The following is a 26,665-nucleotide window of genomic DNA, read 5'->3' as shown; positions in this document are numbered from 1 at the left end:
TTTTCTCTTCATCTTTGTTGTCAGCAGCTTTAATGTATTGTGGTAGAGTATTTTGTTTGTATTTGTTCTGCTTTTATTTGCTGAACTGCTTACATCTATTTTTTGTATTTCATCAAATTTGGGAAATTTTACCCATTATTTCTTCAAAAAAATTTTGTTCTGCCCTATTCTCTCCCTCCTTTTCTGTTAGTTCTATAATTAAACATCTGTTATACATTTGATATTGCCCAGGTTCCTAAGACTCTGATACGTATATTTTTTTCAATAATTGATCTCAACTCTCATGGAGACTATTATTTAGTTAGGAAGAAACCAACACATATGAAACTAATTATATATATATATAACTGCTGTACACATAAGAAAAAAATCTATGAATATCATGGAATGTCTGTACTGTCAGCAATGCTGTTTGCTTTTGTTTTTGTCTTGTTTTTAGTATGTGGTTTCCTTGTTGAGTTACTATGCTGACATTGTTGCTATCTTTTGAGGGTCACACATAAACAATGTTTTATTTTCAGAGAGACTGTTTCAAGTACAAAGTTGTTCTTTTTTTTCCCATTTTCAGATGGTATTTACCCACACTGTGCAAAAAATTTTTGAAAATAATTTAAATTATTTCAACCAATAAGTTTTTATATTAATTTAGAAGGTGAAATCTCTGAAATAATCTATTATTTTTATCTTAACCTGTCATGCCAGTCAGCTTTCCATTCATTTGCTCACAGGCTGCTCATTATATCTCATTCAAATCAAAATGGGTTGTTTTGTAATAACTCTTAGGGCTTTCTCAGGATATTACATTTTCTAGAAATAGTATTTTCCTCACTTCAGTTTAGCTTGTGCATGGGCTAAGAGCAAGCTTTTCTCATTTAGAAATATGCTATGCATGAACAAAACTATTAATGGGGATGGTGTCATAACTAGGCTGGTAATGTGAAGAGGTGTTTGCTGTTTTTGAGGAAAAATGCCATATTCAATTGGTAGAAGTGTACACAGCTGTGTTTGGGTTCATCAAACATCTCATGATAAGTGTCTGAGGTTTGCTTATTTTCCAAGTGTTTTGCCACATGTATTTCCCTTTATTTTTTAGGATGGAGAGAGTTTCAAAAGGCCCATATGCTGCAAGTTGCCATTTCATCTGTTTATCAAAATAGATGCGTAAGTAGGCTTTGCTGTCAATAAATTATGTTGAATGGGTTTATGGCCTGTTTTTCATTCTTCCAGATAACAAGATAGCTCAGAATAAACATTCCAAAGCCAGAGGATTCAGGCATCATTGCCAGGATTTTCATATATCTTAGAATGTTTCAACTTACTAAATGTTGGAAAATTTCTTGGTCACCAAGTCAAGTCAGTTTCCTAGTTGTATCATGTCTGCAGCTCTTCTCTGTTTAGATTAGTTAACATTTTTTTAAACAGGAATTTCAAGAGAGAAGCAGACTGTTTCTAGAATCCTCTCTTATAAAATTCTAAGTTGAACTATGAGTCACTGATCAATCAATACTTTCCTAATCTTCAGTAATGACCATAATCGGTCCTACTTATAATTGAAGGTTTGTGATTTTAAAAAAACATTGCTTAATCTTGATTGTGGTCCTTCATCATTCCCCTACTTGACTTTTTATCTCTTGGTTAAAGCTCAAAATTTAGCTAATTATTGAGAAGTTGCTTCTTTTCCTGAGTTTTCTTCAGTTTAAATGTTTGCCTATCTTGTTGGATGCTATTACCATGAATGGCTTAGCTTTTAACAATTATTTAAGACCTTCATTAAAGTTTGTTCACTTTAAAAAAAAATTTTTTTAAGATTTTATTTATTTGCGAGAGAGAGAATGAGAGACAGAGAGCATGAGAGGGAGGAGGGTTAGAGGGAGAAGCAGACTCCCTGCTGAGCAGGGAGCCCGATGTGGGACTTGATCCCGGGACTCCAGGATCATGACCTGAGCCGAAGGCAGTTGCTTAACCAACTGAGCCACCCAGGCGCCCAAGTTTGTTCACTTTTAAAAAAAATAGTTGCTAATTTTTTTCTTTCTTTTTTCTTTTTTTTTATTAACATATATTATTTGTTTCAAGGGTACAGGCCTGTGATTCATCAATCACAGACAGTCACATCAATCGCACTTAACAGCGCTCACCATAGCACATACCCTCCCCAATGTCCATCACCCAGCCACTCCATCCCTCCCACCCCACCCCCCACTCCAGCAACTCTCAGTTTGTTTCCTTTTTTTTTTTTAATTTTTTTTAAATTAATTAATTTATTTATTTGAGAGAGAGAGAGAGAGAAACAGCATGAGAGTGGATAGGGTCAGAGGGAGAAGCAGGCTCCCCGCTGAGCCGGGAGCCCAATGCGGGACTCGATCCTAGGACCCTGGGATCATGACCTGAGCCGAAGGCAGTCGCTTAACCAACTGAGCCACCCAGGCGCCCTGTTTCCTGAAATTAAGAGTCTCTTACGGTTTGTCTCCCTCTCTGGTTTCATCTTGATTCATTTTTCCCTCCATTCCCCTATGATCCTCTGCCTTGTTTCTCAAATTCCACATATCAGTGAGATCATATGATAATTGCTTTTCTCTGATTGACTTATTTCACTTAGCATAATACCCTACAGTTCCATCCACATCATTGCAAATGGCAAGATTTCGGGGTTTTTTGATGGCTGCATAATATTCCATTGTATATATACACCACATCTTCCTTATCCATTCATCTGTTGATGGACATCTAGGCTCTTTCCATAGTTTGGCTATTGTGGACATTGCTGCTATAAACATTGGGGTGCACGTGCCCCTTCAGATCACTACTTTTGTATCTTTGGAGTAAATACCCAGTAGTGCAATTGCTGGGTCTTAGGGTAGATCTATTTTCATAAGTTGTTAATTTTTATTACAAATTAAAAATTAAGTTCTTAAAAATCTCAATTTGACCAGATATGAAACAATTTTAAAAAGTTTAAGGGTGTGTTGAGAAAAATAACAGGCTTAAAAAAACAAATAAATACAACATATTTGCCATTACCAAGAAGAGACATATTTAGGTAGAATAATTGAAAAACAACCATGCTGCGTAGATAATGCAGATAGTCCTAGTTATCTGGTCAGTGGGCAAAAAGCAAGCACTCACAGTTTACAGTTCCCATCAATAGTTCATTTCTTACTGCTGGAATTTCACATTCATTTCTCTTTTGTTGGATGACTACACCCTAAGCTGGATGATGATAGAGATAGTAATGGTAAGCCAGCATTTACTCAACCCCCCCACCCCCACCCCACTTCTTGCTTTGGGAGTGGACACATTATCAGCTGGTAAATGCACTGCTTTGGTCTCTTTGACATCTTTTATGGTTTAGGGTTTTCTGAGTGCCTGTGCAGGTAATTGAAGTTGCCGAGGTACTGACTTTGAAGTGGCTGCTGACATTGGGTCTCATCCCCTTGATTTTCCTTATCTTCTTCATTGCTGTCCTTCCTCGGCTATCTTAGCAATGAGGACCCCTGCAGAATCGGGTCTATAACCCCCATACATATTCTGTCTCACTGGTCTACCTTGTTCTCCTGCACCCTGGTTGTCAGCTCCCTCCATCACCTCTCCCTGTACATTAGGGTTGGAATACTATAGTCAACACCCATGGGGTCTCTGCAGGTAGAAAGGTGGCAACCATTACCTGAGGTAGGATAGGCACTGTTGGGCCTGGCCTTCAAGAGTACTCTCTGTTCCTGCATTATTTTCCCCGTGATCACTATTCTGGTTATCCTATTGGCAATTTCATGGAGGACCCCTGGAATGTGGATATGGATAATGTCTATGATGGTGACAGTCTGCTACATGTTTATTGCCTTAAACTGGAACTCCACCAGGATCAGTAACATTTGCTGCCTCTGCACCCTTTTCTCCTTCAACAACATCAAACTCCAGTCTCCCCATCTCCTACACTTCTGGGGTTATTCTTTATGATAGCCTGGTGTACAAATGCATCTTCCTTGGTATATTTATTGATGAAACCATATTTGTTTTTTACATTGAGCCATTTTACTGTCCCCAAAACCTTAGTTGCAATGATCTTCTTGTCCCCACCTGCAGGCACTGCCTGTGTGTGGTCCCCTGGACTGCTGTTCACTGTGGTGCCAGGTTTGGTGTCTGCATCTGCTATGGGCTGCTGCTGGGTCTCAGCCTGGCTGCTTATGGTTGCCTTGATGGTCACTGGGGCCACCTGTGGTAGCTACAGCTTTTCCGGGGTGTAGTGGAAACTAGGCAGGTGGCAGGGATGGGGCTGCTCCAGGCTTTTTCGGGTCCCCACTCTCTATTACCACTGCCTATCAAATTGAGTGGCTTAGCTTTTAAAGTTAGGCACTTGTGGATTTAGACTGCACTTCTTCCTTATTTCTTATATGCCTAATTACTCTTCTGTAAAATGGGAATAAAATGGCTATTTTTTTATTATGAAAACAAAATGAGAAAATTAACATAAAACTCAGTAGGGTTGCGGTGAATTTGAAATGAGATAGCAGATAATAAATATTAGATTCCTTAAACTTCCTATGAAAACTTAAATTCAATAGAAAAGTAACTTTAAATTTTAACTTTCAATTATTAGCATCATTAGCTCCTTATTTTGACATTAAGAAAAAAAAAGTGAAAGAGAAGGGGCATAAATGAAGATGTTGAAGGGCTAACATGAAATATCAAGTCAGTATTACAGATGTACATGGCAAAAAAGAAAAGACGATTAATAATTTCAATTGCTCAACTCAAATGTGTGGGTCTTCTTATCACACAACCACTACATCTTTCATGCCAGAGGAAGAGATACTCAGATTTCCAGAGCTGCTTCTAATTTCATCATAAAATGAATCCCATTATTATTTCCATTTCTGATTTAATTTAGAAATTAAGGGGGGCCTGGGTGGCTCAGTCATTAAGAGTCTGCCTTCGGCTCAGGTCATGGTCCCAGGGTCCTGGGATCGAGCCCCACATCGGGCTCCCTGCTCCGCGGGAAGCCTGCTTCTCCCTCTCCCACTCCCTCTGCTTGTGTTCCCTCTCTCGCTGTCTCTCTCTCTCTCTCTGTCAATTAAATATATAAATAAAATCTTTAAAAAAAAGAAATTAAGTAAAAAATAAAATATGTTAGAATGCAGCCAAGTCTTGAGTCACGGGGAGATTCACAGTCATGGGGAGATTCTTTAATTATTTTTGAAAGATTTTATTTATTTATTTATTTGACAGAGACACAGCGAGAGAGGGAACACAAGCAGGGGGAGTGGGAGAGAGAGAAGCAGCCTTCCCGCTGAGCAGGGAGCCCGATGCGGGGCTCCATCCCAGTGCCGTGGGATCATGACCTGAGCCACCCAGGTGCCTCTAACAGCATAATTTTTCTAATTAACAAAAATATGTAGAGCAAATATAAAAATCTACCAAATATAAATATAGATGCATTATAAAAATCCAAAGTAAGTCCAAAGATAGAAAGTACTATATTTTTAAGCAAAAATGGAATGAATTAGATAAGATGGAAAAAATAATGTCCAAAAACACTGCCTTTGAAAAAATTTATACACATTAATAAAAGTACAATGTCAGAAGGAATGGGCATTAGAAAGGCTATTAAACTATTTGTTCCCTAAAGAGGATCAACATATGCTGTTTTTATACATTATTTCTTTCAAAGCATGGAGAAAGTGATATAGTATATCATTTATATATATATAGCACCAGAGCATATAAACTTCTTCAGAATTTAAGGGGGAAAAATGCTTGATTTTCCACCTCATTTTTTTAAAGATTTTATTTACTTATTTGAGAGAGAGCACAGGTTGGAGGTAGGGGCAGCAGAGGGAGAGGGAGAGGCAGACTTCCTGCTGAGCAGGGAGCCTGATGCCAGACAGATCCCAGGGCCCTGGATCTGAGCTGAAGGCAGACACTTAACCAACTGAGCCACGAAGGCACCCTTGCCATCTTATTTTATTAGCTGAAACTAAAATCAGACAATACAGTTGCAAGAATACTCTCAGAACAACTTAGTTTTAAGTTTAGATGCCATGATTTTAAACAGAGTATTAGTAAGGCATGTGACAGGTAACTATTCATTCAGAACAAGCAGGACTCTAAAAATGAAGACCTCAAACACTATTAGAAAATATATTACAGACTGAGGAAAAATAAGGATACCTTAATAAAAAAAAAATTATCTATTGCTCACAATGATTCTAACACAACTGTGCCTTTATTCTCAATTACAAAGTATTTGATAAAAATATAAAAGGAAATCAGAGCTGTTTCTGTTAGTAGCAAGATACAACTTTAATAATCATTTACTTAGCTTAAAATCTCTAGCTGATGCAGTAAAATTATAACAAATAATATATATACTTTTAAAAGGTGAATTATCAGTATCTTGTTATCATATAGGTTTTCTTAGACTAGACAACCTAACAGAATCAACACAAAAATACTAAATCATAAAAAGATCCACATGTGGGAAAATTTCTTAAAATGCATATATAAAATGCCATAGATTTTCTATATCAGGAAATAAACTGAGAAGACCAAGAAAAAAAATTCTCCAATATAATAAATGGTAAAGTCAAACTACTTAGAAATAAACATTAAAATATACATAGCAATTAGATTAAGAAAATTACATAAACATTAGTAGGCCCCAAAATATCAACAAATATAAGTTAATAGTATATTACTGGGAAGAAAGCATTAATAACAAAAATATATCTGGTATTTTAAGCTAAGTTTAAGATTAGTAGAATTCTGATAAAAATTCTAATAATCCTGGGGGAAATAAACTATCTCTCTAAAGTTTATTTAACAAAATGCTAAAAATTAAAATTAGTGAAATTAAAGAAATGTGAAGGGGAGCAACAGTCTTACAACTTTTGATTGAAACATTACTAAAATAACTTTGGAAACCTGTGTCCCTTCTGTAATCAATGAATACCTAAATTATTTCATCAAACAGGATACTTTAATTTGTGAAATACTATATATATTTCACAATAGAATTATGAAGTCACTACATTAAACACAGCTAAATGAATTTCAATTCCATAGAGATTTGAAACTCACACTTACTATTGAAAACAAAAGAATTTGAAGAATTTCTTTATGTAGTGCATTTTTTCCTCCTTAATCTTGTAGTTTTTCTTCTACCTCTCTCACAGATATGCTAATTTAACACATTCCTATGTTTGAAAGCTTTTAAAAATTATCTAATATACTAGGCAACAAAAATATGTACATTGACAGACCCATGTATATGTATGTATAACTTATATGTATATATAAATCATATGTAATACTATTTTAACATAATATTATAATATATATTATCTATAATGTATTATAGATATAATGCCTATAATTAAAAGGCCCAATATTCAAAAGCATTTTATGCATTTAGTTAGCACACTTAAAAAGTACACATTATGAAAAAAATATTAATGTAAAAATGTTAGATTTTACTTAAGATACCTCTTTAATGATTTATACCTAGATGAATATTATGTCATACTAAAAGTGGACAAACTCTAACATCAGTTTGATTTTTTGAAGCTACAGAAATGCCTTGTTTACATAATTAAAAATAAGAGAATAGAACTTCTGTAACAGCAAAACACTCAATATTTGAATTTATTCCAAAGACATGACACATATCACATAGGTCATTAAACAATTTGGATGATGAATAACTAGCTTAAAGCTTGATTAGGAGGCTTCAGTTTTATTGAAAGAAAAAAAATCATACATGTAAAATGATTTTTCATTTCTTAGAATCTCACATTCTAACTTTTTAGGAAGAGTACAATAATGCTTCACCAAGTTTTACCCAAGGTCTATTAATTTCAAGCATTAATCTTTTGGTGTGCAGTGCTCCTGAACCTTAGCTACACAATGAAATCACCTAGAGAGCTTACAAAAAACACTGTAGTCTGAGTCACATCCCCAGAGATTCCGACTAATTATTCTAGCAAACAACCGAGGAGGTGCAATTTTTAAAAACTTCCCCAGTTATTCTAACATGAAGCCAAGGCTGAGAATTGTTACATCCCTTGTTTTTAACCAATGCACACAGAAAGGTTGAGAAAATTGGGATATTGATTAATTCAGTCTATCTTTGCAAATGTCATAGTTGAACAAAATTTTTATTTTAATATATTTATAAATACTCTGATATAGAGAAATGTTAAATAAAGCATATTGTCCATTCATATAGTATATTATTGTACAAAAATTCCAAGTGAGGGAGTTCTCATCTTTAAGGATTTTTTTCACCTTTTCCTAATTCTACAATTTCATTTACTTGAAATGTCCACAGTAGTTAAGACACATTGTAGGTTAGAAAGAGAGATGTTTATCTCCAGTGGCTGTCCCACTTTGTTCATCTGTACCTAGGGCTATGGCCTTCAAATATTTTACAGCACTTGTATTATAATATCTCTAGATGGTAACATTTCACAGTAATTATCAACAGGGAAAATGTCTTAACAGGGAAAATGCATCACAATGCTTCAAAGCCCTGTTTCAACAACACATAAATCACTGATATAGCTAACTGATCTGTTTTACTACTGGTTTCCAGTTTCATTTATATTTAGAAAAAAATAAGGAATGAATTGTTACAAATAATCACCAAATGTTATCTTTTTATTATGGTAAGTACTACAAGAAACACAAGCAAGAACAAAAAATAAGTTGTCTCTTTCCTCAAGCTCCTTAGATTCTAATAGGTTTCTCTAAAATACAATCAAATAATAATAGTGTTAAATAAAAAGTGGTCAAGGCTTGTATTTCTACGAATTTTGTGGGCTACCAACGCAGAGCAATTATTTTCACTGATTACATTTCCAAAGGAATGGGATTGTATATCAAAAAAAATATTAAATGGGTAAAACTCTGAACTACATAGAACTGATGAGAGACACTAAAGGATTTATGAAAGATCCAAGAAGCCCACAGACTGACAAGAATAAACAAGCAGGATAAATAAGATGAAATTTACATTGTGGTAATAATGAAGAACACTAAAAATAAGACAGATTTTACAAGCTGCCAGAACTAAAAGTTTACCTAAGAAGGGGTAACAGTTTGACAGATGACTTCTCTTCTGTCACAATGGGTGTGAGAAGACAGAAATATGACAGTGCCCATGTGCTGAGAGCAATAACTGTCAGCCTAGATCATTATAACCAGTGAAGGTGTCTTTCAAAATGAAAGTGATATAAAGACATTTTCTGACGGAAATCACTGTGGCATGCCACCCACAGATACTCTCTAAAGAAAATTCTAAATGTTGTGCTAATGGGGGGACTTGAGTAAGAGGAATAAGGGAAATCACACAGTGTGTTAAATATAAATAGGGAACACTAAATGTATATCAATTGCATAAAACTATATTAGTGGATTGTGGAATTTATATGAAAAAGGAAAGAATTAAAATGCACACATATTAGCATGCAATTGCTGATGGGGAAGAATGAAGTTAAAAATGTTCTAAAATCTTTAATTTTTCCAGGACAAGGTAAAATATATTGATTAGACTTAGAGATTGATTGATCAAGTGTGTATTTTGTAATGGCCAGGGCATATAATACAGGGTAGAGACAAAAAGTATAACTTACAAACTAGTAAAGGGATATAAACAGAAAGAATAAATAATAAATTCAAATGGAAGCTAAAATCTAAAAGATAAAAACATAAAATAGATGGAATGTAAAGTGAAAAACAACTCCATTTAAGGTTTAATTTTTATAACTAAAACTGATTAAATACTTCAGAAAAAAAAATTGTCATCACAGATTATGAATATAATCCAAACCATGCTGTTTATAAGGGACACAACTAGATAATAAAGTACCAAATTATTCATAGTAGAAGATGAAAAGGTACTACTAAGCAAATTCAAACCAGAAAAGCTGATAGAGCTATATTGACAAGACAAATAGGATGTAAGGCAAACATAATTACTAGTTTAAAAAATTGCTTATTCTTATGACAAAAAGGTCCAATTACCATGATTACATAAATGTTCTAAGAGATCATTCACGTAACAGTTTACCCTCAAATGTAGAAAGCAAAAGTCAGAAATACCAGGCATTTCACTTTAACATACTTTTCTTAGCAATTGATAGGACAGGTTGACTAAGGTTAAATAAGAGTTATAGAAGACTTAAACATATCTTAAAAATCAACCTAATATTGGCGTGCCTGGGTGGCAAACTCAGTTGAGCCTCCAACTCTTGGTTTCCACTCAGGTCATGATCTCATGGTCATGATCTCATGGTCCTAAGATGAAGCCCCACATTGGGCTTCATGCTCAGCGTGGAGTGTGCTTGAGATTTTCTCTCTCCCTCTCCCTCGTGCTCTCTCTTTCAAATAAATAAATAAATCTTTTCTTTTTTTAAATCCACCTAACATTTCTATATAGAACAATGAATCCAGAAACTGCAGAATTTAATCTTTTTAAATACAAGGATATTGATAAAATTGACTGCATATAAGGACTTCAAGAATCTGTGACACCAGTCTGTGTTCTGATTATTAATACACTAAGCTATAAATGAAAGGATTCCATGTAATTACATAATCAACATGGGTTTGAAAATTAATAAGCCTACCACAAAATAATGTCTGGGTAGAAATAGATATCATAGTAAGAATTAGAAAGCATTTATAACTAACTATGGTGATTAAAATACTGCATATCAAAACACTTGGGAGAGAACTAAAGTGATGCTGAGAAGGTTATGCAGAGCCTTAAAAGATTATGCCTTAAAAGAAAAACATTATGAAAATTAATGAGGTAACTCATTAAATGAATAAAAAAAGGGAGAAATAAAATTAGACAGAGTTCAATTTAAATATAAAATAAATATAAAATGGAGAGGAGAGAATCAATAAAGTTAGATTTTTGAAAGACTAATACAATTGACAAATCTCTGGCAAGACTGAGTGCGAAAAAAGAGTAGAGTGCCCCAGAAGTGAGAAAGAATTACTAATTATATAAACTGAAAACTTTAAAGAATAGTGAGAAGATTTAGGGACAACTCAGGTCAAAAATTGTACTTTGAGAACTCGTACAAGAAGAAAATAGAAAATCTTCATTGTTTCATAATTAATGAAGACTGAGTACATAGGCAATATATTCTAAGAAGAAATTCAAACCTTGGTGGCTTCATTTAGCAAGTTTAACAAATGTTCATGGAACAAAAAATTCCATGTTTACTCATTCTATTCCAAAACATACTGAGGAAAACTCCACAGCTCACTTTAACAAGATAGCATAAACAATGCTAAACTTGGAAAAGAAGAAGCCAAGAGAAAATAATAATGCTTTAGTATAATTAAACTGCACACAGTATAAAAATAATTACATTTTAGGTCAGATAAGAATGTAAGAGTCCAAAACACTTGTTAGAAAAAAAATCTGTAAATGTGTGAAAAGGGTAATTTATTATATGCCAGATTTTGTGTTTATGATTTACTTAAAGTCTTTGGTCTCTATTTCTTCTGAATTGTCTTTTCTTTTACAGATGTGTTGATCTTGTCAATTCTTATAAAATAGTGGCTATAAACTGTTTTTGCAAATATCTTCTCTCCTCTGTCTTTTGGCCTTTCATAGTCTTAATGGGGTCCTTAAATAAAGAGAGCTCCTGAATTCTGATGCAGTCTGATAAAGTAACCTATTTTTCTCTAATGTAGAGAGAGTATCCTATTTTTTTGATTATCCTATTTAATAAACTGTTAACCTACTCTAAGTATATTAACATAATTATCTAAAAGCTCCATATTTTTATTTTGTATTTAGATTATTATTTTTATCCTTTATGTTTAAATCTATAACACATCTGGAATTTTTATGTTGTATGAAGTGGTGTAAGGATGATCAATCAGGATCAATGATTGTCTTTATGTGGAAAAGCACCTACTTCTGAAAAGTCCATCCTTACCTTGCTACAAAACATTTTCATCTTTATTATAAATTACATGAATGCTGTAGTCTGTTTTCTCTGTTTATTTCCTCTCTCCTGTATTGCTCCATTTCTGTATTCCTTAAACTAAAAAACACCAGCATGATGTATGTTCATATTCAAGATTGTCTTGGCTATTTTTTGCCCATTGCATTGCCATATAAATAATGAAGCAGGGTTTTTTCCCCCTTTGCTTTACTGAAGTATAATTGATAAATAAAAATTATATATATTTAAGGTGTATAACTTGATATTTTGATATATATATTCATTGTGAAATAATCACCATAATCAAGCTCATTATTCATCATCCCACATAGTATCCATCACTTTACATAATTACCATTTAAAAATTATTGAAATATAATTGACATATAATATTGTATTAGTTTCAGGTGTACAATATGATGACTCAATATCAGTATATACTATGAAGTCTACTTGATATCCATCACCACACATAGTAACAATATTTTTCTTGTTAGATTTACTCTCTTGGTAAGTTTGTAATGTGCAATGCAGTATTATTAACTATAGTTACCATGCTGTGCATTACATCCATAAGTGGATTTTAGGGGAGTGAAAATACTCTGTATTATACTTATAGATACGTGTCATTTTACATTTGACCAAACCTATATAATGTACAACAGTAAGAATGTAGGATGAGTGGGTTATGGGAAATCTTTGTACCTTCCTCTCAATTTTGCTGTAAACCAAAACTGTTTCAAAAACATAAAGTCTTCATAAAAAAAATTAAAAGCCGTGTCCTATTACTGAAAGATGAGAGAATAATTTACCAGCAGATGTCCACACCATAGAAAGCTTAGTCATCTTCCAGGGCTAGTCACATGTCTAACATATGTGGGGTACTCATATCTGATGATCGATTATTACATCTAACTCCTTCATCTTAGAAGAAATAAAATATCTTCCTTTATATCCAGAGAGGCTAGGAAGCATGAGACTTATTTTCTCTAATTAGAAATTGTACAAAATTTGTAAAAACTTAGACTGTACTAAATTTCAATTTGGATCCTTTTTTTTTCCCAGGGAGATGAATTTGTTAGCTTTTTCCAAGGTGACTGTAGTCCAGGATCCAACACTCCAAAAGACCTATTCAAATGCTTCAAAAATTGGTGGGATAAAAATGAAGATCCATAGACAAAATTAGAAGTACTTAAATAGTTGTGTGAATTTTGAAGAAATGGCTATTGGGTATATTCATCACTAAGCAATTTGACTTTAGTTGGCAGAACTTCATGTAAAATGGCATTAAATTTTGAGTAGCATAATTGTGTATTATGCATATTTATGAGTGATTAATAAAGTGAATTTAGGTGCAACAACTTAACTTAGTCCTTGGACAAATGGATTGATGGACTGCAATGCTATGATGTGAATTTATGTTTATTTTTACTACTTTCTTGGATGAAAACAATAACAATGGTCATGATAATGATGGCTATTTGTCATCAAGTCAAAAGTTATGCTAAATACTTCGCATGTTTAATTAATTTTAATCTTTATAAGAATTCAGTGACTCAAGTGACCCCATTGTATACATAAAGAAGCTAAATGTCAAAGGCTTAGGTTAAAAAACTGGCGAGAGAGGAAGATTTAGTTCAGTTTCTACTCTGTGTCCAAATCCTCAACCTGCTCTTTCAGTTTATCAAGTCTTTAAGGGATAAGAGAGAGATGAGACAGTTTGTTAATAACTTGGATGGTGAGTAGAATCCAGAAGGAGCTGGGCAGATGGGAATAATGGATTGAATCATCTAGTATAAATTTAATGGGAAAAATAATGATCCTGTATTTATTAAATAAAACAATTGTATAATACTTTATTAAATTTTATCATATAAAATATATCAAATTGCAGATATCTGAAAATATAATTTGTGTAAATAACATAATATTTCAATTCTGGACTCTGATGTATCTTACATGTATCTCATGTAAGAAGGATAAAAACACAAAACTATATTTTTTTCTATCATTCCATACCACTTATTTTTGAGTTTAGTTCTGGACATCACAATTTTAAATAGTGACATTGACCAATCAGAATGTGTTCAGGGAGAATAATCAGCATAGAAAAGAAATCAATACCATATATAGGAAAATTTTTTTCATTGATTAAAGAAGATTCATGAGGAAATTTATTTTTATTATTTTTATTTCATCTTAGCTCTATTATTTGGAAGAAGGATTGCACTTCATCTACATAGCCCCAGAGTTTTGGGACCAATAGAGTAAATATAAAGGATAAAAGAAATGTCAGTTTACTATAACAAAGAAATTTCTAATAGTCAAAAATTTCCAAATAACTAGGCCACTCTTGGATATTAGGGCTTTTCTTTCCTTCCTTGATGCTTTTATTTTATTTATTTATTTTTTGATGCTTTTAGTCAGAGAAAAAATATTCTTTCTTCAGGAAATACACTTAGGGATTCGTGCACAAGAAGTCATGCAACTCGCTTTTTGCATGATATTCCATTTTTTTAAGATTTACTAATGAAACATAGTTATATGATACAGAATCCTCTAGAAACAAATATGTAACAGCACTTTAACTCTTCCACCATCCTTTTTTTTTTTTTTTTTAAGCTGGTAAATCCAAGACCAGGTAATTGAGGGTTTTATTATCTGCTCCATCTTCTAAAGAAATCTAAATAAAGGGTATTTAAAACAGATAAAAATGAACGGCATATTACAAAAGCTCTTACACTGATTAAGATCACTCTGTGCTCTTTTAGCCTTTAATCCGATATTTTCTTCTTGTTTTCAAGTGTTCTTTATCCTAAGGTATCCTGAACATCTGATCATTCTTACCAGCTACTGAAATTTGATCTTAGTTGCCCAATGCCTGTTGTCTTTAGATTTTCTTTATATCTTCTAGAATCTAAATAACTTGTTAGCAAATCTGATTAATTTAAGAATGCCAACAGGTTAATGAATCATAATTGATTAATATCACTTCTATACACATACTCAAGATTATTTTTTTTTAAAGATTTTATTTATTTATTTGACAGAGAGAGAGAGACAGCGAGAGAGGGAACACAAGCAGGGGGAGTGGGAGAGGGAGAAGCGGGCTTTCCGCAGAGCAGGGAGCCCAACACGGGGCTCAATCCCAGCCCTCTGGGATCATGACCTGAGCCGAAGGCAGACACTTAACAACTGAGCCACCCAGGCGCCCCACTCAAGATTCTTTAAAAGAAAACTTAATCTACTGAAAGAAAAATTACAATGGAAATTTCAAGCCAGTGTCAGGTCTCGGTTAATTGTTAGACAAAATCTTTTGTTTTTAAAATCCCATCTTGAAGTTACCTGTTTTAACTGTCTGACAAGCATGGCTATCCAGTTGATATTGCCTTCTATTAAGCAAAGGAAAGAGATGAATATTTTCAGTTCAGTAGTCAATCGTCCCTTTCCTATAATTTTATAGCCACTTCAGCAAGCAACCTCAAGCACCCAGCAGGAACCAAAGGCCAGAGTTCTTATCTTCATCTCGAGTACTGGACAGAAAAACCTGTCCTCAGTCAGCAGTTCAGAATTTATCCCCCGTCTATTTAATCCCAATAAATTATATTTGTAAAAGATTATCTGACTTTTTGAATCAGACTTTTTTCTTGATTCACAATTTGCCACCCTCCCAACCTTCTGACCTTAACTTGGACAGGGCTAACAATGGGGAGACAGTTGAGAGCAGAAATGAAGCAAGGAAGAAGAGATTTAGCTCCCTTTCCTATACACTCATGAAAGGTAATGTCTGCAGATTTTCAGGAGCCCAGTCTCCGAATACTCAGCTGGAAATGTCTGCTCCTTGTCTTCTTTGAAAACCAAGGTCTGTTTTAGCACTGTGACCCTGTCATTGTAAGAACTTTAATTAGTATTGAGTGTAGCCTGGTAGAATCCTAAGTATCTTTGAGGCTACATTAGTTCTATGATTCCCATGCTCCAGTGACTATGAATTAAGGACAATAACAACTTCAAGGTTCTTCTTTCTACTTTTAACTTTTCAAGATTGCCATTAGCTAGATTAATATTTTGTTCTTAACTGTTATATCTGTCTTTCCCCCTCCAAATCATGTCTTTCAGAAGACATGTATTTTATCTTGAATTAAATAGGGACATAGTGCTGCTGTTTCCAAAAATGTTTATTATTTGTCTCACCCTAATTTAATTTACTTTTAAAAAGTGGTTCTTCATGGTCTTTATTAGTACTGCACTGTAACTCTGCTTCATTATTATGTTTGTGTCCCTTTAACAATGCTTTTATCTTAGCAAAGATCTTTTTGCAATCCAGACGATGGGACACAAAGCATTGAATAAATCTGACTTTAATATTACTGGAGAGCTCCTCTATAGTCAAACAACATTTCACCCCCATCACAATGTTTATGGGAATGATTTGCAATCCTGTATATGATATAATTCTTTAACAATAGTCCAATAAAAAGGATATCATTATATGGTTGCACAAATGTCTTTCTCTTCAATAAAATTTTTAGTTATGTGAACACTCTATCTTTTAGAATGACTTACAAATAAAATTTCTACCTTGACTTGTGCATTAAAATACAGGGAGGGAGAGCAAAATCTATTTTTCAAAACATGGCCTAACCACCTAATGACTTGTTTAACCGGGCATCAATCTTCGTACCTGCCAGATTTTTTCTCTTTCCTTCAAATAAACTGGCATAATGCTGATTTGGTTCATATGTCGACACAAAATGCCCTCTATCCTAGAGAAATAATTATTAGTTTTTCCTCGGTGTGGTTTGAAGTGTATCTCTGGTCTTAGAGATGGTCCTTTTCTCCCAGAAAACAAACAAACAAACAAACAAAAAACCTTAATCTGTTCCTTGCTCCTTCCTGCCCCATTTGAAGAGTGATAAAAGGAAAGCAAAGTATTTTCAGGAAAAATGAGACATACAGAAGTGTTCTTATATGTTTCAATGAAAAAGATGAGATTCTATCTAAGGGACAATTTTAAGTAAATTTGTTATGATGTAGGTTACTCCTTGGAGCTGTGCATCACTATTTTCTGAATCCTTATCTAAGATAACTCTTGAGCTTAGCCGTACATTGTGTGGTCTTCAAGAGCAAAACTCTCTTTGTTCCTCAGCTCCAACATGCCATATAAATATACTTCAGCATCACTGGCCCCAACACAACAAATTTTATGCTTGCCATATGCCTTAGTATATTTGGACTGCTGTAACAGAATACTATAGACTGGGTGACTTATAAATAGCAGAATTTTATTTTTCACAATTCAGGAGGTTGGGAAATCCAAGATCAAACTGCTGGCAGATTTGGTGTCTAGTGAGAGCCCACTTCCTGGTTCATAGAAGATCATCTTTTTACTGTTTCCTCACATGTTGGAAGTGGGTAAGGAAGCTCCCTATAGTCTCTTTTATAAGGGCATTAATCCGTTTGTGACAGTTCCACCCTCATGACCTGCTCACCTCCCAAAGGCCCCACCTCCAAATACCATCACAATGGCATTAGGATTTACATGAATTTTGGGAAGATACAAATATTTAGTCTATAGCACCATGTTTCTTAATGATATACACTTGCCTATATATCTGGCCATGGAAAGAGCTTCACCAGGGCTTTCAGCATTTCTAGGTTAGATCTGACTCAAACTGTTATAAACTTTCTTTTTCTGAAACCACACATGTTTTATTTCCAACTCATTAATGTCACTGGACACTTTCAAAAGACAAAGTTGATAGCTAGTGATTATTTTTAGAATTATTGCATAGTTTTTCTTTAGCTTTTTCAAATCAAGCATGTCAGCTAAGTTTTCAGTTGCATTGTCTGCCCTTCTAAAGATATTCTTAGTTTGGTAGAACTACTTCCAATAAGAAACAACGAAATAAAATCACCTCATATTCAGTTTTCTAATCCCATGGTTTTAACAAGTATCTCTAAAATGATTGCTTTAGAATGATTAGTACTTACGAACTTCCTTAGAGTTAAAACAAACAAATCAATGTAAATATAACTATGTTTTTTGATGTGTGAGATGATGAATTTCATATCTTGCTTAATGAGACTTTCACATGCGTTTTAAGTGAAAAGTATATCAGTTGCAGGGGAAGGGGGTTTGCTTACTTGCATCAATCCTCAGATAGGCATTTATTCAGAGCTGCAAGTAAGTCAGTGCAATCTATGTGGGTAGCTACCTTACCTCCCTCCATAAAGGACACACACACACACACACACACACACACATTAAAAGAATGGAAGTCCTGTGCTAGAGTTTATTGGTTGCAAAGGTGTACATATACATACGCAATCATACATGTAATGTATTTTTGCAATGCATCAGTTATCAGTTATTTTTTTATAATTACAAAAGAAGCAACTGCAATCAGACAGGTTATAAATACTAGTGCTCCCATTTTCTAGTTGTATTCTCTTCAGTCAATCTTATTACTTCTCTGACAATTTTGTCCTTCATTTTTAAATGACAAAATTAAAAATTTCTCTCTTTACTCGCAATGTTATTATCAGGGTCAAATAATAAAGTATATTTGTCAATACTCCATAGACTGAAACTTACTATATACATATTATTAAGAATCCCATATGAAAAATTTCTCTCATTGATTCCTAATGGCATTCTGAATATAAATTGAATGGGCCTTTCTTTTTCTACTACTCTTCCTCTGCCTTCTTCTCTTTTTCCTTAGTGCTTTCATACTGTTACTTAGTAAAAAATGACATAACACGCTCCATGTTTGCAATTCAACCTTGCAAGATTTGGCTGCCTTTGAGTCAGCCATGGACTACTAATGAATATATTGATAGCTTGACATTTCCAATCTTTTCCAAAACCTGGGTGCCTAATGTTAGTTGTCCTTTTTAATATAGGCAATAAGAGGTAAGTCCCTTATTAATTGAGGAGACATCCCAAACCTGGGTTAACCACCATCTCACAATAGGGAACTCAGGTCTTAATCTTTCACATTTGTTTCTCTGTTTGTCTCCATTCCTTTTAGAGTTCTGACCACTTGACAGGAAATGTTAGCCAGCTACTGCAATTACACATATCAAAATTACCATCCTGTGGTAACTGTCAGCTTAGTGCATTAGCTAAGGCTGCAATTACATTGTGACATTTGGCTAATTGTCATTCAAGCCCCAAAGTCAAAGATGCTGACTCTAAGTTCCAAAGCTGACCTTTTTAGAGGGAGCTAATTGGAAGGGTTCCTTTCCTTCCCGGGAACCTTCTATTTAGCATCTTTAAATAACCTACAAAAGCATTTACCAGCATTAAGATACATAATGCAGTGACTTCCACTTACTCTGATCCCTGGATCATATTACATTTATCACTTGATTTGAAGCATTAAAACCCTACCAGCCTTCTCTTCTAATCAATGGTAATTATATCAAACAGAATTTAATGGATAATTCAATTATAAGTCCTTCAGAAACCTGCCACTTTTAAAGACAATGAAAACAAACAATAATAATAATAAAAAAAAACACAAAATAAGAAGGAACAATGAAGTGCTGAGGCAGGACTATGAAGAACCCTTACAGCTAAATCTGAAAACTTATCATTTGCCATGGGAATTTGAATAATATAAATGCAAATGTTAACCTAATAGGTACATTCTCTTAGAACTCAGAACCACAAGTTGTTTTGTTGTATCATCAATGCAAAAAATAATTCATAGACATTGATGTATTCAAACTGAAAGCTCAGATTTAGTTTTTTTAAGTGTTATTTATTTATTTGACAGAGAGAGAGAGAGAGCACAAGTAGGCAGAGAGGCAGGCAAAGGGAGAGGGAGAAGCAGGTTTCCCGCTGAGCAGGGAGCCCGATGCGGAGCTTGATCCCAGGACCCTGGGATCATGATCTGAGCTGAAGGCAGCCCTTTAACCGACTGAGCCACCCAGGCGCCCCTCAGACTTAAATTTTGATTCACTAATATTTCAGGATTTGTTTGCAGTGACTGCATAAAGTCACAATGGGTGTGTGTGTGTGTGAAATATGGATATTCAAGCCTACCCATTCTCTGTTGCTAGCACCCACCTATCTTAATTTGCAGACCTTTAAAATAAGTAAGAAAGGTAATAGTTTAACAGACAAAACAACAGTAATATAGCTTCATCCACTAGAAGCCAATATAGCAGTAGGAATGTATTAGTTATCTATTGCCTTATAAGTAAATTATGACAAAACTTAGCTGCTCAAAGCATTTATTCTCTCATAGTTTTTCTGGGTTAGGAATTTTGGTATGGCTTTTCTGGATTGTCTGGCTCAGTGTCTCTCACAGGTACATTGGGCTGCAGTCTCATCTGAAGACTATATTGGGGAAGGATCCGGTTCCAAGTACAGATGGTGTGTGGTATGTTTCCATTCTTTCTGGGCTGTCAGACTAGAGTTTCAATTCTTTAGTGACTTTTGACCAGGCACTGCCCTCAATTTCTTATAACAGTATCTCTCCATTGGGTAGTTCACAGTTTGCTTAATCAGAGCAAGCAAGGAAGATGATTAGGAGGGGAAGGAATATAAAGAATATATGAAAAAAAAGAGTACAAGAAAGAAGGAAGTCAGTGTTTTCTGTCTAAATTTGAAAGTGACAACCTATCAAATTTTTTACAACATTGTACTTATTAGAAGCAAATCACTATGACCATCTCACACTCAAGGATGTGGATCATTTGTGTTATTTTAGAAGGCTGCCTATCATAAGAAAAAATAGAGTTTTGTTTCTTTATTCTCCAAGATAATGTGGAAGGTTTTTCGTGCTTGAGTGGAGGTCCCATACCACCAAGTATACTTTCGACTGCCTTTTACAAGAAGCCAAAAGGAGATATATGGATGGTAGATACACAGAAAGACAGACAGACAGATAGATACAGGTATAAATACAGATACAGTCACAGATACAGAGACTGATGTATATATACTATAAGACTGTCAAGCCTTACATTGGGTAAAGAAGCAAAATTATATGTGGCTGTTTTAAGTTGACTGACACATTAATCTTATAAACAAATGTACTCCATATGATAAGTAGAGACAATAGACAATACTTTTTATATATCTTTATAAATTTGTAATATAATTTTTGAAAACCTATTTCAAATTCTTTATTCATTTGAATACTTCCTCTTGTAAGCATACATATAGCAAACTCAGCAGTTCTAGCTCTTGCATTATTTCATGAGAAATATTTTCTAATAATAAATTGATGAAATATTCCATTAAAGACATACTGAACAACAACAACAACAAAAGACATACTGAACATGATATATTTAGCATATCAGGTCTCTGAAAGCCCCTTCCAATATTTAATCACCTGTGAAAGCATCCATTCCACAGTTCCTTACGAGGACAGAAAGGTGTGATTTTTTATTATTAGCTAGCATAGCACATCTGGATTTGAGTTCAGGAATCTCATTTATTAGCAAGTAAGAACTGTCCCATATTTTGTGTTTGATTCCCACTTGTAGCAAAGATAATGAAATAAAACCTAGAGAGAATAAATAAATCTATATGTTCGAGTTCTTCAACTAATTAGTTATAGACCTTGGGCTAAAATCCATTTATTTGACTCCAAGTTTAGTACTTGACCTAAAACTGCATATTTATACCAATATTTTACAAACAATAGAGTACAAGTAAAAGACTACAAGGTACAGGGCATTTCATACTTTTTCTTATTACCCTTTCCTTCATTAAGAGTATGAATGAGCAAGATTTAGATGGGTGGGTTTTAAAGAAACTAGAAAAACAATACATTTTAGGAACTCTCAACCATTATAGGAAAGCATTCATTTAAAAGATATCTGATAACTACAAGTATATTTAACTCAGTAAAATAAGTCCCCAAATGACAGGGCCAAAGAACCTTTGAAATGAATAAACTGAATAATAAAATAAATGAATTTATTTTTTCTGAAAATCAAAATATTGCCTTTCTGAAACACATACTATAATACATTTTAGAGTCACTGTTTGCTATAGGCTGCCCCGTAAGTGCTGGATATTGAACACTGATACTTTGCATATGATTGCTTCTGAAATAAGTGTGAATTGTTGCCATTATGCATACTACGGACATGGATTCTCCATTGATCCTTCACTCTAGATTGCTGATCTTACACACACTTCTACTCCTTAAAGTCAGGCTAGGAAATTATGTATTTGCTTATCATTTTATTTTTACATTGCATTTATTCTCTAGGGAATTCTCCAAATATTCAAATTCTCCCTTGTAATACATAAATCAACAAATGAGGGAAGGGACCTTTTTCTTTTCTTTTCTTCTTCTTCTTTTTCTTTTTTTTTTTGTTTTTTGAGGGAAGGGATCTTTATAGTGAGCCCACTATGTGACAAGAATAATGCTATATATTAAAATGTTTTCTTATTAAGCATCATATCAGTCGTGTGAGATGTCATTAACCCCATTTTACTTACAAAGAAAATTAGGATTAAAGAATAAACAACTTGCCAAAGCCCATGGAAATAGCACCAATTAATTCACAGTGTTAGAATTAATTCCTTTCACCTCCAAAACCAATGCTCTTTCCATTGGTCTGCATGTTACCAACAGACACTGATGGAGGAAAAAAAAATTAGGGAGGAAGGAAAGTCATTTCATATGGAAGAATAATTAGATTACCATTTGAAGCCATGGGAATACAACTGATAACAAGCAGTACTTAGATAATGATGACTTTAAAAAATATATATATATTTATTTGCTAGAGAGAGAGAGCACAAGCAGGGGGAGCTACAGGCAGAGGGAGAAGCAGGCTCTCCACTGAGCAAGAAGCCTGACGTAGGACTTGATCCCAGGACCCCGGGATCATGACTTGAGCTGAAAGCAGATGCTTAACCGACTGAGCCACCCAGATGTCCCAATGATGACTTTCAAGTACAAAAGTTCAAAGCTACTTTTTGTTGTTTTTATTATTACTTGGAGTAACAAGCTATAGCAATCTCATAACAGGAATATTTTTAAAGTCTTGCAATGGGCACGGAGTGAGACATGATCACTTTTAAAGTCATCTACAACTTAGAAACTCCATGAAACCCTAATATTGTATAGTTCTGAGTTATTAGGAAATCAGAAGCAACTACCTCAGTGCAGTATATAATTAGTGAAATAAAATACAGAAAGGAACAAATGCTGCATTTCCTACATTGGAGATCCATATTGATCGTATTAAACTACATTTTAAACCAAATAGTAGAAATTAGAAATTAATAACAGTTTTTCCCCCATAATGCTTTGAAAAGTGTGGCATCTTTATGTGCTTTTACTTAGGTAACCAGACTATTGATAAAATATTCTTACAAATCATTTATTCTCTCCCTTACTTAATATTAAAAAAGCCAGTTCATATGGTTTGAGTTGAGCTATGAAGAGGTCCACATGGTAAAGACCTGTGAGAAGCTCCAATGTGGAACTGAGAATCTCAGTTTAACAGCTCATAAGGAATTGAATTCTACCAATAACCACATGGGTGAGCTTAGAATGGATTACATTCAGTTGGCCCTTTAGATGAAACCACAGAGCCAGTTGACAACTTGGTTGGAGTCTTGTCAGAGACCTGATTCAGATGACTGCAAGTTATGTCTGTCTGAAATTACTGACCCACAGAAACTGTGAGATAAAATTGTTTATCCTGAGGTATTTTGTCATGTAACAATTGGTAACTAATGCAAACTGGAATATTTAGTTATTTAAATCAGAATAGTTTTAGTGATCATGAAAACTATAAGACTAATGATTTTTTCATTATCTAGTGAAAAAATAAGCCAGGAAAAAAACTAAAAGTTTGAGCAAAAATGCTCTGATAATGCATCACAATTGCCCTGTATTACTAGTGCAGTATTTAAATTTTATGACTGGAGCACAATACAATTTTAACATGTATTTTAAATACAATTTTGGAGATAGATCTGATGATTTTTTTTTTTTTGGCTTTTATTTTTTATTCATTGGGGAATCTGATTTTCATAGGTACACAGCTTTTTCTATAAAGGTTGTTTTAAAACACATTTTTCCATACCCCCATATATTATGCTTGTAACAAGTTAATAGAATTGTATCTATATTGTAAATCATTAAATGTTTTCCACACAAAAATATTTTATCAAGTTCTATTTTATTTTAAGAAGTTTGCTGCTATTCTGGCATATGGTTAATTTTTACTGGGAAAAATTTGGAAGTGTTTTTAATACTTTGACAAAGTTTGGAAGGAATGCCTATTATAAATCTTTAGTGTGAAGCCCTTTGGATTTTACATTACATATGCAGAAAACGGGCAGGGATGAGAATCACAAAAATTGTGCATTGTATGTTTCTGAAAGCATATAGAATATTAACTCAGAATCTTAGATTTTAAAGAGACAGAAATTATTTATTTCCAGTATATCAAATAGATTGTATGTTGCATGTCAAATTTAATCCATTTTGTTCACTCCCTGCAGCGCTGTGCTAATAAGGATTCCTACCCCATCCACATTCATAAGAAAAACAAAAGTATAATAATCAATTAATTGTATCTGTAATTGGTAGAGCAGAAGAATAGGGATGTTTGTACCATTTATATGCCACTGCTGTTTCGGCTTCCTCCAGAGTTTTGTCATGATGGAGTAACACTATATTTGTAAGAAGGCCATTTCAATATATCCTGAAAAGTTATCACACTGAACTAAAGTCTACTTTCTTGATTTTCTAATCCTAGTTTTGCTCATTTTGGTAAAATATAGCTCATTTCTATTATTTTATCTTTTCACTGATCCCACCCCAAATATTTTTGAAAGTAAAATTTTTTAAGCTCTTACCAAGTCTTATTCTAGGGACGCCTGGGTGGCTCAGTCTGTTAAGTGTTTGCCTTCAGCTCAGGTCATGACCCCAGGGTCCTGCATTGAGTCCAGCTTTGGGCTTCCTGCTCAGGGGGGAGCTTGCTTCTCCCTCTGCCTGCCGCTCCCCCTGCTTGTGCTCTCTCTATCAAATGAACAAATAAAATCTTAAAAGAGAAAATGAAGTTTTATTCTGATTGTCTACAATTTCTATAAATTTCCTCTACAAAAGAACACATTGTTGTGGAACCCTTGATCTGGGAGATCATGTATTGATCATACTTTCTATATAGCAGTGTTTCTCAAGTTAGGTACTGAATCAGGCCTTGAGAAAGTTGTCCTAGTGATTTTGCTCTTCACCTCTAATTAATAAAAATGAGTTTCTTGTACCATTCATTACATATCAACAGGTTTCCTGATCCCATATATCTACCCATTGTCTTATCAATCATGGTTGACAATTATGGGAAATGTATCTTTTGGACCAGGTGGGTGTAATTAGAACAATTCATAGGCATTAACCTTGGTCAAGGGGCGCCTGGGTGGCTCAGTTGGTTAGGCGACTGCCTTCAGCTCGGGTCATGATCCTGGAGTCCCGGGATCGAGTCCCACATCGGGCTCCCTGCTCAGCAGGGAGCCTGCTTCTCCCTCTGACCCTCCCCCCACTCATGTACTCTCTCTCTCTCTCTCTCTCATTCCTGCTCTCTCAAATAAATAAATAAGTAAATCTTAAAAAAAAAAAAAAAAAAAAAACCTTGGTCAAACATTCAACTCACCCAGTGCTTGAGCCTTGGTCTTATTCTCTGCAAGGAATAAAATATAGCTTTGTGTCCTATATACTCATTAGGTGAATTAAACCCATTTTTTATATAACAGATAAGATATTGTCTCTTTGCTTATCATGTGTAATAAATAATATATATATATATATACATATATATATATATGTATATATATATGTAACACTCCTGAGTCTTTTTATTGTTTCTTGGGCTAAAATTCTTACTTCCTCAAAGACTGTAAGCTTCCCAATTCATTAGTTAATGGCATGCCTTTATTGTATTGTTAGCAAAACTTTACAGATGGCTCTGTACTTTTATCTGTATCCATGGATATTATAGAAAATGAAATCCAGCTCTGATTTAGGAAATCCTAAAAATGTAATAACGTTGAGAATTATTACAATTTCATGGTTTTGCACCCTAACTAGTGTTTAACTCTTGGTGTCTTGCTAGTATTTTCCATGTGAATATATAATGCCCAATAGTATTTGATTTACAGCAAAAACATATATTTAGCTCTTATTTATTTAATGTATATTATATATTTATATATATTATTATAATATTAAAATTAATATATATTATATTATATATAATATATTTATTTGTATATATATTTTATAAATATATAATATATAATATAATATAAATACTTATATTAATATATAATAACATACTGATATATATAAATATATATATATTTAGAGTTTTCCTTAATTTTCTGTGATGGCCCAATGACTTCTATCTGAATAAATGATACAAAGTATGAGATTATTAACTACAGTTTAGTATTTAGTGCCTGTCATTTGTGGAAACTCAAAATCAGTTGGCTTGTCAAACATGCAGTCATTTGAATTTTGCTATCCTTATATCATGATAAAACAGATGCTGATACTGATAAAAACAATTTAATTACCATTTGTTAAGGGCATTGTAGCAAACATGTTGCATAGTTTATCACCTTGTTTTATTTCAACATCACTGTAAGAAGGGTTGTTTTTGCCCTTTCAAAGATAAGTAAACTAATGTTTATAAGATCACACAACTAAAAA

At 33.8% G+C, this 26,665-nt stretch overlaps 1 pseudogene; it reads right to left on the bottom strand.

Annotated features, from left to right (window-relative positions):
* Window positions 1-26,665, bottom strand: part of LOC123850756 (Y-box-binding protein 1-like) — a 158,129-nt pseudogene that overhangs the window by 107,238 nt on the left and 24,226 nt on the right.

This window comes from Mirounga angustirostris, unplaced genomic scaffold, assembly GCF_029215605.1.
Source record: "Mirounga angustirostris isolate CCGP_5_RB_7025 unplaced genomic scaffold, mMirAng1.0.hap1 SCAF_10, whole genome shotgun sequence".
Taxonomy (NCBI): Eukaryota; Metazoa; Chordata; class Mammalia; order Carnivora; family Phocidae; genus Mirounga; species Mirounga angustirostris.
Note: the sequence above shows the minus strand (reverse complement) of the source record. Positions and strands in the feature narration are given on the sequence as shown.